At 35.6% G+C, this 14,123-nt stretch overlaps 1 protein-coding gene across 1 annotated transcript in view; it reads left to right on the forward strand.

Moving 5' to 3' along the window:
• INSL6 (insulin like 6) overlaps positions 1-14,123 on the forward strand; it is a 72,157-nt gene that overhangs the window by 43,109 nt on the left and 14,925 nt on the right. The window lies entirely within an intron of this gene.

Consider the following 14,123-nt stretch of genomic DNA (forward strand, 5'->3'; position numbering starts at 1 on the left):
AAAACCCCATAGTCTCAGCCCAAAAGCTTCTTAAGCTGATAAACAGCTTCAGCAAAGCCTTAGGATACAAGATCAATTTGCAGAACATCACTAGCATTTCAATACACTTAACAACACCTCCAGTTGAGAGCCAAATTGGGAACAAACTCCCATTCACAGTTAGAATAGCTAGAAATACAGTTAACTAAGAAAATGAAAGATCTCTGTAAGGAGAACTACAAACAACTGCTCAAAGAAATCAGAGATGACATGAACAAATGGAAAAACATTCCAGGCTCATGGATAGGAAGAATCAGTATAGTTAAAATGGCCCTACTGCCCAAAGCAATTTACAGATTCAGTGTTATACCTGTTAAGCTACCATTGACATTTTTCACAGAATTAGCAAAAACTTTTACAATTCATATGGAACCAAAAAAGAGCCAAATAGCCAAGGCATTCCTCAGCAAAAAGAACAAAGCTGGAGGCATCATGCTACCCTATTTCAAACTGCACTAAAGGGCCATAGTAACCAAAATAATATGGTACTGGTATAAATACAGACACATAAACCAATGGAACAGAATAGAGAACACAGAAATAAGATTTCACACCTACAACTGTCTGATTTTTGACAAACCTGACAAAAACAAGCAATGGCTAAAGGATTACCTATTCAATAAATCCTCCTGGGATAACTTGCTAGCCATATGCAGATTAAAACTGGACCCCTTCCTTACACCATATACAAAAATTAACACAAAATGGATTAAATACTTAAATATAAATCCCAAAACTGTAAATACTCTGGGAGACAACCTAGCAATACCGTTCAAGACATAGGCATGGGCAAAGATTTAATGGTGAAGATGACAAAACCAATTGCAACAAAAGCAAAAATTGATAAATGGAATCTAATTAAACTAAAGAGCTTCTGCCCAGCAAAAGAAACTATCATCACAGTGAACAGACAACCTGCAGAATGGGGGAGAATTTCTGCAAACTATGCATCTGACAAAGGTCTAATATCCAGCATCTATAAGGAACTTAGAAACAAATTTAAAAGAAAAAACCCATTAAATTTACAAGGGAAAAAACATTAAAAAGTGAGCAAAGGACATGAGCAGACACTTTTCAAAGAAGACGTACATGTGGCCAACAATCATATGAAAACAAGCTCAACATCACTGATCATTAGAGAAACGTAAATCATAACTACGATGAGATACCATCTCATGCCAATAAGAGTGGCTATGATTAAAAAGTCAAAACACATATGCTGGTGAGGTTGTGGAGAAAAAGGAACACTTTTACACTGCTGGTAGGAGTGTAAATTAGTTCAACCATTGTGGAAGTCAGGGTGGCTATTCCTCAAAGACCTAGAGGCAGAAATACCATTTGATCCAGCAATTCCATTACTGGGTATATACACAAAGAAATATAAATCATTCTATTATAAAGATGCATGCATATGTTCATTGCAACATATTCACAATAGCAAAGTCATGGAATCAACCTAAATGTCCATCAGTGATAGACTGGATTAAAAAAATGTGGTACATATACACCATGGAGTACTATGCAGCATAAAAAGGAATGAGATCATGTCCTTTGCAGACACATGGATGGAGCTAGAGGCCATTATCCTTAGCAAACTAATGTAGAAACAGAAAACCAAATACCGCATGTTCTCAGTTATAAGTGGGAGCTAAATGATGAGAATACAGGGACACAAAGAGGGGAACAACACATACAGGGACCTATTAGAGGGTGGAGGGTGGGATGAGGGAGAAGACCAGGAAAAATAACTAGGCATAATACCTAGGTGACAAAATAATCTGTACAGCAAACCCCCATGGCACAAGTTTACCTGTGTAACAAACCTGCATATGTACCCTGAACTTAAAATTCAGGGGGAAAAAAAAAGTCAAGCCCCACCCCAGGTTTCCTTACTTTTGAAGTTAATATCTGGCTCTGCCACTGGTGACAGTCTGGGATGTTGGACTTTATCCTGTAGGAAATGGAGAAAGTTGGAAAGCTTTTGAGCAAAAGAATGACATGGTTATAATAGTGCTATGGGAAGAATGACCTAATAGTGATGTGCAAGACTAATGAGAGAAGGTAGGAAGACTAATTAGAAGGTTATCATAATAATCACAACACAAAATTATGGGGGAGTGTAAAAGAAGAGACTGATGAAGCATTGAAAGAGAATGGAAAGAAAGTGCAAGTAATAAAAATGAGTCAAAAGTTTTTACTTAGGGTTTCGGAGCTCTGATGACTAATATAAGTGTGGTGTCATTATTATGATTAGGTACATTAGGGATGGGGGCTGCTTTTTGGAGAAAATATGATGAGTTCTGCCTGAGAGTTCTGATCTGATAGCTGTGAATGTTCTTATATATGGCTTTAGTTGGTGTCATTCACTTTTATACAAAATGGTTTTGCAGTATTGATTCTAGGTTAATATTTCCCAGGTTATTGATTTGACTTAAATAGATTAAATATATTTCCTAAATGCATAACTGATGCTGCTTCAATTTTACCTGTCATTTTCTTCTGTAAATTCATCAGAATAAACTTCTTTTTAGAAATGTACTATTTAATGTTCTGGGTTTTTTCCCAGTTATTTGCAAGTGATCTTTGTAATGCTTTCTAAAGATACATTTCAGTCTATTTTCAACTAAAAATCCCTTGAAAAGACATCTGACACATTTTTGTTCACCAAAAGTATTTAGCAATACCATGTTCACTACAAGCTTTCAAAAAAGATTTGTTAAATGATTAAAGTTTGTGGTTTGTTTACAACCTAGGCTTATTTCTTTAAAAATAAAATAATTTAGCATGTTGTTGTATAACGAGCACTAATCAGAATCAGAAGAGCTGGGCTCTAGCCTGGCTGTGTTCCTGAGCAGATCTGTGATGTGAGCAAGTCAAGCTAACCTCTTTGGACTTAGCTTCTTCAGATAGCTCATAAATGGTTTCAACTAAATCTCTGATTCTCTTCTACCACTCCAGTAGCACTCTTCTAGTTATATTTCATGTAGCAGATATGACACCTTTTAGAAAATATGGTTCCTTTCCTCAAGCAACCAGGGATGTGTCTAGACTTGAGAGTGTCTAATTTAAATAACACTTCTTTTTATTTTCACCTAATACTCTGAGGCAAAAGTCATCCAGTTCAAGCTTTTTAAAAATTCATTTACTTTCAACTTTCTTTGTCATCTAGCAAAAGGCAGTATTATCCCCTACATTGCTCCTTCTACAAAGACTGTCAACATTTTATCAAGTTGTTGTGCAATTAATTCGTTTGATGGATAGGATGTAGTAATCCAACTATGAACAAATGGCCACTAAACTGCACGTGAAAAAATTGCTTATCATTAAAAAAATATACTTCAAAGCCACAATGCTATACTACTTCACACCCATTAGAATGCCTCCAATTCTTTTAAAAGGCAGCATTTTTAAGTCAAAGAAGAAGAGCACATTGTCTTCTGGGTAAATTTCATAGCAAAGATATGACCTTTATTTGGCATTATTAGTTTCTTTCCTGTTTCTCAAAAATGTTCTGTTTGAGGAAATTTTATTTTTATTTTAATACACAGTAATATAACATGGTTTTAATAGTGAAAGGTACTTTATTATGTCCTTGAACAACCAAGAAATGTTTTTTAACATGGTGCGTATTGTTAAAATCTCCTGCTTTTCTTGAGAGGATTATTATATTTATTTTTTTTGTGACTATATAAAAACAACCCGACAGAAGAGTACTTGGGGATGTATTTCAATTGAAAAAAGAGGCACTTTTTGCATCTAGGAAGGAAATCTTTAAATTCTAGAGATTGTAATTAGGTAACTTTTTTTTAGATATTAAATCAGTGGGATTCAGTACTTTTATTATTTTTTTATTATAGTTTAAGTTCTGGGGTACATGTGCCGAACGTGCAGGTTTGTTAACATAGGTATACATGTGCCATAGTGGTTTGCTGCACCCATCAACCTGTCATCTACGTTAGGCATTTCTCCTAATGCAATAGCTCCCTAGCCACCCACCGCCCAACAGGCCAGGTGTGTGATGTTCCCCTCCCTGTGCCCATATGTTCTTATTGTTCAACTCCCACTTATGAGTGAGAACATGTGGTGGTTGGTTTTCTGTTCTTGTGTTAGTTTGCTGAGAATGATGGTTTCTAGCTTCATCTGTGTCCCTGCAAAGGACATGAACTCATCCTTTTTTATGGCTGCACAGTATTCCATGGTGTATATGTGCCACATTTTCTTTATCCAGTCTATCACTGATGGGCATTTGGGTTGGTTCCAAGTCTTTGCTATTGTGAACAGTGCTGCAGTAAACATATGTGTGCATGTATCTTTATAGCAGCGTGATTTATAATCCTTTGGGTATATACCCAGTAACGGAATTGCTGGGTCAAATGGTATTTCTAACTCTAGATCCTTGAGGAATAGCCACACTATCTTCCACAATGGTTGAACTAATTTACACTCCCACCAACAGTGTAAAAGCATTCCCATTTCTCCACATCCTCTCCAGCATCTGTTGTTTCCTGACTTTTTAATGATCACCATTCTAACTGGCATGAGATGATATCTCATTGTGGTTTTGATTTGCATTTCTCTAATGACCAGTGATGATGAGCTTTGTTTCATATGTTTTTTGGCCACATAAATGTCTTCTTTTGAGAAGTGTCTGTTCATATCCTTCACATACTTTTTTATGGGTTTTTTTTCTTGTAAATTTGTGTAAGTTCTTCGTAGATTCTGGATATTAGCCCTTTGTCAGATGGGTAGATTGCAAAAATTTTTTCCCATTATGTAGGTAACCTGTTCACTCTGATGATAGTTTCTTTTGCTGTACAGAAGCTCTTTAGTTTAATTAGATCCCATTTGTCAATTTTGGCTTTTGTTGCCATTGCTTTTGGTGTTTTAGTCATGAAGTCTTTGCCATACCTAAGTGCTGAATGGTATTGCCTAGGTTTTCTTCCAGGTTTTTTATGGATTTAGGTCTTATATTTAAGTCTTTAATCCATCTTGAGTTAATTTTTGTATAAGGTGTAAGGAAGGGATCCAGTTTCAGCTTTCTGCATATGGCTAGCCAATTTTCCCACCACCATATATTAAATAGGGTTTGTCAAAGATCAGGTGGTTGTAGATGTGTGGTGTTATTTGTGAGGCCTCTGTTCTGTTCCATTGGTCTATACATCTGTTTTGATACCAATACCATGCTGTTTTGTTACTATAGTCTTGTAATGCAGTTTGAAGTCAGGTAGTGTGATGCCTCCAGCTTTGTTCTTTTTGCTTAGGATTGTCTTGGCTATGCAGGCTCTTTTTTTTGGTTCCATATGAAATTTAAAGTAGTTTTTTTCCAGTTCTGTGAAGAAAGTCAAAGGTAGCTTGATGGTGATAGCATTGAATCTATAAATTACTTTGGGCAGTATGGCCATTTTGATGATATTGATTCTTTCTCTCCATGAGCATGGAATGTTTTTCCATTTGTTTGTGTCCTCTCTTATTTCCTTGAGCAGTGGTTTGTAGTTCTCCTTGAAGAGGTCCTTCACATCCCTTGTAAGTTGGATTCCTGGGTATTTTATTCTCTTTGTAGCAATTGTGAATGGGAGTTCACTCATGATTTGGCTGTTTGTCTGTTATTGGTGTATAAGAATGCTTCTGATTTTTGCACATTGATTTTGTATCCTGAGACTTCGCTCAAGTTGCTTATCAGCTTAAGGAGATTTTGGGCTGAGACGATGGGGTTTTCTAAATATACGATCATGTCATCTGCAAACAGAGACAATTTGACTTCCTCTTTTCCTAATTGAATACCCTTTATTTCTTTCTCTTGCCTGATTGCCCTGGCCAGAACTTCCAATAGTATGTTGAATAGGACTGGTGAGAGAAGGCATCCTTGTCTTGTGCCAGTTTCCAAAGGGAATGCTTCCAGTTTTTGCCCATTCAGTATGATATTTGCTGTGAGTTTGTCATAAATAGCTCTTATGATTTTGAGATATGTTCCATCAGTACCTAGTTTATTGAGACTTTTTAGCATGAAGGGCTGTAGAATTTTGTCAAAGGCCTTTTGTGCATCTATTGAGATAATCATGTTGTTTTTCTCATTGGTTCTGTTTATGTGATGGATTATGTTTATTGATTTGAGTATGTTGAACTAGCTTTGCATCCTAGGAATGAAGCCAACTTGATCATGGTGCATAAGCTTTTTGATGTGCTGCTGGATTCAGTTTGCCAGTATTTTATTGAGGATTTTCGCATCAGTGTTTATCAGGGATATCGGCCTAAAATTCTCTTTTTTTGTTGTGTCTCGGCCAGGTTTTGGTATCAGGATGATGCTGGCCTCATAAAATGAGTTAGGGAGGATTCCCTCTTTTTCAATTGTTTGGAATACTTTCAGAAGGAATGGTACTGGTCCTCTGTGCATCTCTGGTAGAATTTGGCTGTGAATCCATCTGGTCCTGGAATTTTTTTAGCTGGTAGGCTATTAATTGATTAATTTCAGAAGTTGTTATTGGTCTATTCAGGGATTTGACTTCTTCCTGGTTTAGTCTTGGGAGGGTGTATGTGTCCAGGAATTTATCTATTTCTTCTAGATTTTCTAGTTTATTTGCATAGAGGTGTTTATAGTATTCCCGGTGGTAGTTTGTATTTCTGTGGGATTGATGGTGATATCCCCTTTATCATTTTTTATTAAGTCTATTTGATTCTTCTCTCTTTTCTTGTTTATTAATCTGGCTAGCCGTGTATCTATTTTGTTGATTTTTTTCAAAAAACCAGCTCCTGGATTCATTGATTTTTTTGAAGGGTTTTTGTGTCTCTGTCTTGTTCAGTTCTGCTCTGATCTTAGTTATTTCTCATCTTCTGCTAGCTTTTAAATTTGTTTGCTCTTGTTTCTCTAGTTCTTTTAATTATGATGTTAGGGTGTCAATGTTAGCTCTTTCCTGCTTTCTCTTGTGGGCACTTAGTGCTATAAATTTCCCTCTACACACTGCTTTAAATGTGTCCTAGAGATTCTGGTACGTTGTTTCTTTGTTCTTATTGGTTTCAAAGACATCTTTATATCTGCCTTCATTTTGTTATTTACCCCAGTAGTCATTCAGGAGCAGGTTGTTCAGTTTCCATGTAGTTGTGTGGTTTTGACTGAGTTTCTTAATCCTGAGTTCTAATTTGATTGCACTCCGATATGAGAGACTGTTACGATTTCTGTTCTTTTGCATTTACTGAGGAGTGTTTTACTTACAATTATGTGGTGCAGAGTTCTATAGATGTCTGTTAGGTCCGCTTGGTCCAGAGCTGAGTTCAAGTCCTGGATATCCTTGTTAATTTTCTGTCTCGTTGATCTGTTTAATATTGACAGTGGGGTGTTAAAGTCTCCCACTGTTATTATGTGGGAGTGTAAGTCTCTTTGTACGTCTCTAAGAACTTGTTTTATGGATCTGGGTGCTCCTGTATTGGGTGCATATATATATTTAGGATAGTTAGCTCTTCTTGTTGCATTGATTCCCTTTACCATTATATAATGCCCTTCTTTGTATCTTGATCTTCGTTGGTTTAAAGTCTGTTTTATCAGAGACTAGGATTGCAACCCCTGCGTTTTCTTGCTTTCCATTTGCTTGGTAAATGTTCCTCCGTTCCTTTATTTTGAGCCTATGTGTGTCTTTGCATGTGAGCTGGGTCTCCTGAACACAGCACACTGATGGGTCTTGACTCTATCCAATTTGCCAGTGTGTCTTTTAATTGAGGTGTTTAGCTCATTTACATTTAAGGTTAATATTGTTATGTGTGAATTTGATCCTGTCATTATGATGCTAGCTGATTATTTTGCCCTTTAGTTGATGCAGTTTCTTCATAGTGTCGATGGTCTTTACAATTTGGCATGTTTTTGCAGTGGCTGGTACCGGTTGTTCCTTCCATGTTTAGTGCTTCCTTCAGGAGTTCTTGTTAGGCAGGCCTGATGGTGACAAAATCTCTCAGCATTTGCTTCTTCGTGAAGGATTTTATTTCTCCTTCACTTATGAAGCTTAGTTTAGCTGGATATGAGATTCTGGATTGAAAATTCTTTTAAGAATGTTGAATGTTGGCCCCCACTCTCTTCTGGCTTGTAGGGTTTCTGCAGAGAGATCCGCTGTTAGTCTGATGGGCTTCCCTTTGTGGGTAAACCGACCTTTCTCTCTGGATGCCCTTAACGTTTATTCCTTCATTTCAACCTTGGTGAATCTGATAATTATGTGTCTTGGGGTTGCTCTTCTCGAGGAGTATCTTTGTGGTGTTCTCTATATTTCCTGAATTTGAATGTTGACCTGCCTTGCTAGGTTGGGGAAGTTCTCCTGGATAATATCCTGAAGAGTGTTTTCCAACTTGGTTCCATTCTCCCTGTCAACTTTCAGGTACACCAAACGTAGATTTGGTCTTTTCACATAGTCCCATGTTTCTTGGAGGCTTTGTTAGTTTCTTTTCACTCTTTTTTCTCTAATCTTGTCTTCTTGCTTTATTTCGTTAAGTTGATCTGCAATCTCTGGTATCCTTTCTTCTGCCTGACTGATTTGGCTATTGATACTCGTGTATGCTTCATGAAGTTCTCGTGCTGTTTTTTAGCTCCATTATGTCATTTATGTTCTTCTCTAAACTGGTTATTGTAGTTAGCAATTTGTCTAACCTTTTTTCAGTGTTCTTAGCTTTCTTGCATTGGGTTAGAACATGTTCCTTTAGCTCAGAGGAGTTTGTAATTACCAGCCTTCTGAAGCCTACTTCTGTCAATTCATCAACCTCATTCTCAGTCCAGTTTTGTTCCCTTGCTAGCGAGGAGTTGTGATCCTTAGGAGGAAAAGAGGCGTTCTGGCATTTGGAATTTTCAGCCTTTTCTTGCTGGTTTCTCCCCATCTTAGTGGATTTATCTACCTTTGGTCTTTATGTTGGTGACCTTTGGGTGGGGTCTCTGAGTGGACTTTTTGTTGATGTTGATACTGTTCCTTTCTGTTTGTTAGTTTTCCTTCTAACAGTCAGGCCCCTGTGCTGCAGGTCTGCTGGAGTTTGCTGGAGGCCCACTCCAGATGCTGTTTGCCTGGGTATCACCAGCAGAGGCTGCAGAACAGCAAAGATTGCTGCCTGTTCCTTCCTCTGGAAGCTTCATCCCAGAGGGGCACCCACTAGATGCCAGCCAGAGCTTTCCTGTATGAGTGACAAGGTAACTTTTTAAAAAGATTGTGTGTAAACTATTTTTTTGGCTCAGTATTTATTTAAAGATCTAGTATTCTTAGCTTTTCTGACACTGTCGTATCTGCTTATCATATTGAGGTTATTTGTGAGGTAGTGCTGGTTTGACCTATGTCTATATGAGCACACTCTAAAGTAGTGTTTCTCAGCTTTTTTTTTGCATTATCCTCCCCCAGCTTTCCCACCAGGAACATTTTAGACATCTTTCCCTAATTTCCTCTACCATGACACTCTAATATCACTGCATATCTGTTTATGTACTGTATTTCTGTGCTTTATATGATTTTTTCATCCTCCAACATCAGTTTTCACACTCTTGGAGGCATAACACCTCTGCTGAAAAAATCATGCCCTAGAAAGAATATATGAAATTCCAACTCTCACTACCCCGGGTCCAACATACCCTTCCTCTGGGATCTTTATGGATGATGAGATTATTTGAGGCCACACCAAATTAGGCTCCCTGAAAACTATGATTAGGGCTCATATTCCCAGAGCGGTAGCAGAACTGAAAGTTGTAATCTTCTAATTTTGTCTGAATGTTTAACAGGGAATTCTAAATTGATACACCATCAGGATTCACCCTCAAGTAAGATTATCCAGGATTCCTTTGCTACATCCATAATTGGTTTATCTACTCTTCTTTATTCTTAATATGTTGAACAAGATTTAGGACTTTATCAACATACTTAGGAGATCAGTTTCACTACTACAACCATTAATATGAGTTATCTGATGCAACTTGAAGTTGTACGTAGCTTGCACTGTCAGTATTGATGGGTGAATGTCTATGTAGAAAAGTCTGAAGTGGTATGCAATATGGATAGTCTTTTTTTTTTAAGAAAAAGAAAAAATGTTTTACTAAGAATCTGATTGTTAAACAGCTAAGTTGTTGGAGCAACTGTGAGAGAATGGCCTAGGCAATTACTAGAACCAAGGTATTTTTGGCATTTGATTGTATTGTCCATACTCTCACCTTCCACATTTAGGACAGTAGTTTTAAAATAAGAGAAATTAAAGATGTTGAAAAAAATTCCCATTAAATGTGAATGATCTTAGATGATAGAAACTGAAATTCTTTTTTCCTAGCACCATGTTCATCATTCTTTAGATCTCAGATTTCCAAACTATGTTTTAGAAAAGGATTGTTCTGTACAGTAAAGTCTCAATTTTTAGAATTTTCTTCCTCTGAAATAATTTTTAAAATGAATGGTGCCTTCTTAAGGAATAATGGTATGCTCACTGTTCTAGGATTCAACTTCAACATTTTTCAAAGTCCTTCAATAAGAAGGTAAAACTCAGTTTCAAGTTTCTTTGTCAACAACAACCTTTACTCCTATTACCAAGAATTTCTATTCAACAAACTGCAAAGCAGTTATAAAAGTAATAAAGGTAAAAAAGTGGTACCATGAGATTCACACTGTCTTCAAAATTATTGATAGAAACAAGGATTTATAACAGCCTTTAAAAAAACAATTCTGGCAGAATTTGTGGGAAATACTATTATTTTAATTTTTAAATGCCTCTTAACTGTAGTCAGTAAGTGCTATCAATCAACAAAATCCAATTATTGTCGTTTAGCTGTGGGCTCCCTACAGCCTGCACATGACGGCTTATATACCTCGGTTATGCAGATTAAAATTGTTAACTGGGCTGGGCGCAGTGGCTCATGCCTGTAATCCCAGCACTTTGGGAGGTTGAGGCGGTTGGATCACCTGAGGTCAGGAGTTCAAGACCAGACTGACCAACACGGTGAAACCCCGTCTCTACTAGTAAATACAAAAAATTAGCCGGGCGTGGTGGCGGGCACCTGTAATCCCAGCTACTCTGGAGACTGAGGCAGGAGAATCACTTGAACCCAGGAGGTGGAGGTTGCAGTGAGCCGAGATCACGCCATTGCACTCCAGCCTGGACGACAAGAGCAAAACTCTGTCGCAAAAAAAAAAAAAAAAACTGTTAACTGGTGGTGTTAAAGAATTCAGCTATTTGTTCTTAAAAATCAAGATGAAGTCTTTGATTCTGTAAACAACTTTTTTTCTTTAATAAAAAATTGAGGGGTCTTAAATGTTACTAAGGACATAATAATAAATTTTGTTCTAATATACTTAAAATTTAGGATAGCCAATAAAAGCTCATTGTAATAACAGCCTTCAACAAAATTATTAAGCAGAGGAAGAAAGTATGATATGTATACTTCAAGTAGTATTCCACTAAGTATTTTCATTATTGAGTGCCTTGTTAGGTTTATCTTTCCATTTGCTTTAGTATCTTTGATTTCTTTAACTTCATTGTTTTTCATTTCAGTAAATAAATTCCAACTCACAATCTTATACTACATGCTCTTAGAAAATTCATACTCTGAGTTTCCATAATATATACCTCAAGTATTTGAAGGACCTTAAACTTTTTTATTATTAAATACCATATACTTAATTATCTGTGTATGAAAAGCACCTAAACATTTTCATCTCTATATACAACTGTGTTTGAAAATAAATAACTGGTAACAGATTTTTCCATTTCACACTTTGTGTTTTTAGTGCTTATTGTGACAAGGTCTTATCATCTGCAACTGATAATTTGCCTTCTTAGCTGCCTGTTGTCTCTGTAATATGCCTGCTCTACCATTTTTCCATACCACCTTGATCTGTTATTTACCAATAGTTCAGATCTAAAAGCTATGCTTCTGTCTGTTCACACTGCTCAAAGATGATTTACTTCACCTCAATAAATAGCATGTATATGAGTGCTTCTACTGCCATATATCTTCCTACTGCTGCTATTAAAATTAAAACATTCACAGAAGGTTATAATACAAATAACTAGAACAGGGACTCTTAGAGCTCTTTTAAAGGTCTCGTTTTAAAAATCTGTTATATTCAAAATAAAATGTTAAGCAATTTGCTATGTAAATAAAGGCCTTATAATAGATAATGATCATTAACAACTTTTAAAACCGTAGTAGTAAGACTGGTGTTTCAGTTGGAGATAAGGCTTTTCCTTCTAAATGTGAAAGACTATAAAAAAGAATGAAACATATTGAGAGCTTGCACCAACTAAGCAATGCCATCTGGCATAAACACAACTGAAATTAATTTTTTAACCTAAGAAGAATTTTATTTATATTGAAATAAAAGGTAAGATTATAAAAGTAAATATTTTAATATTTAGGTATACAATCTGCATTTTACTAAGAATCTGATTAATGTAAAAAGTTAAAGGCTATATGATATACATACATGAATTTGACTGATGTAGTTTTTCAGTTCTCTCAGTGTCATTTTGAAATCTAATATCACTGTGAGAATTATGAAACGCTTAGCAGCTAGTTATCTTGATATTAAATCCAACCAACTAAAATCTGAGAGTAAACACACAGTATTTCTGATATTCATACTTTAATTGTTTTTTTCTTAAATCAAGCTTATCTCATAAAACCTAGGCTTTTGTTTGGATAATCCTGCTGACTTACTGTTACTATTTATTCTAATATACAGCAAACTGATTCTTAGTACATTATGCCCCCAAATTAGAGAAACTTTCATTAGAAATATTAGAGAAACTTTCATGAGAAATAATTTCAATACAAGAATTAGGATGGGATACAACAATGTTCATTAAAGACAATACAGTGGTTGACAGCAGTTGTAGGAAGCATTTCTTAAAAACTGGAAGGTAAGCTATCATAACATCCCTAAACCAAGGTGTGTGGCCCGTTTCCTTGGTTAGGTAAAAATGCAAAAGAAAATCACTTCTGAATATTTACTACATCACTATTTCAATTTAGGGGGAACATGCTAAAGAAATTAACATAGGCTCAATAAATTGAGCACATAATGCCACACCCACCATCAAGATTGGCTCTATAGATGTAGAACTGTAGGTATTTTCTAACTCTTTTGTAGCTGTTTAAATAAAATTTAAATACCAGAAGTTATAGTTGTGATGAAAATTACACTTGACTGTAAACTAGAAGTCTTAGGTTAAAAGAACACTCTTCCATAGCAAATTATAGTGTTACTGGCAGCATATATAAATAGCATGAAAAAGTGACTATTTTCCAAACAAGTACCCATGGAAAAAATCATTTATATAAAGATTGTATAACTTAATATACTGGAATAGTTACAGAATTACATAATTCTAAGAATACCTTTACCCTTGTTTCTGAAGAATATTAATGTGAAAAATATTTTGGCATTACCTGGTACAATAATTACTTACCTGTTTCTTGTACAGAACCAACTTAATAACTACAGGGTTAGCTTATTTTTATGTGTAGTCAGAATCAAAATGGAAAACTTTACGAAGCCTCAATGAAAAGAAGTCTCTTGGAAACTTGGAATTTTATAATAAGGTAGTCACCCCATTCTAAAAACAAGAATGTACATGTGGGATTCTTTATATAAAACTAAAAGATGAAGTATTTAAAAAAATGTTTAAGAAAAGTTAGTTCACATCTTGTTTTAAAAAGCAATGTTAGAGACCCTTGATAGGAACCTACTTTTAAGTATGTAGTTAAGTTTTAGTATGAAAATCTGAAATCAAGCATATTGTATGATAGGCTATTTTTCACTTCAAAGGTAGTAAAATGGAAGATCTCCATACTGTGTTGCATATACAAATCCTTGAGGAGTCTTTACAAATAAAAATTAAACTTTCAAAAAAATCTAAAATCTTTTTAAAACCGAATTCACTGTCATTTTAGATGATTTCTGCATCCAGAACTATTAAAATGCTTTAAGTATAATGAATGTAAAAAACATTTCTTCCTTTTCCTTCCCTTCAACCCAAAATCAGAAGTCTTCACTACAAGTTTCAAAAAAGTAGAACATACCACTAAAAATAAAGTAAGAAACTATTTTCTTTTTAATCAAAACAGCAAGTATTTTAAGTTTTGTATA

This window comes from Pan paniscus, chromosome 11 (assembly GCF_029289425.2).
Source record: "Pan paniscus chromosome 11, NHGRI_mPanPan1-v2.0_pri, whole genome shotgun sequence".
Classification (NCBI taxonomy): Eukaryota; Metazoa; Chordata; class Mammalia; order Primates; family Hominidae; genus Pan; species Pan paniscus.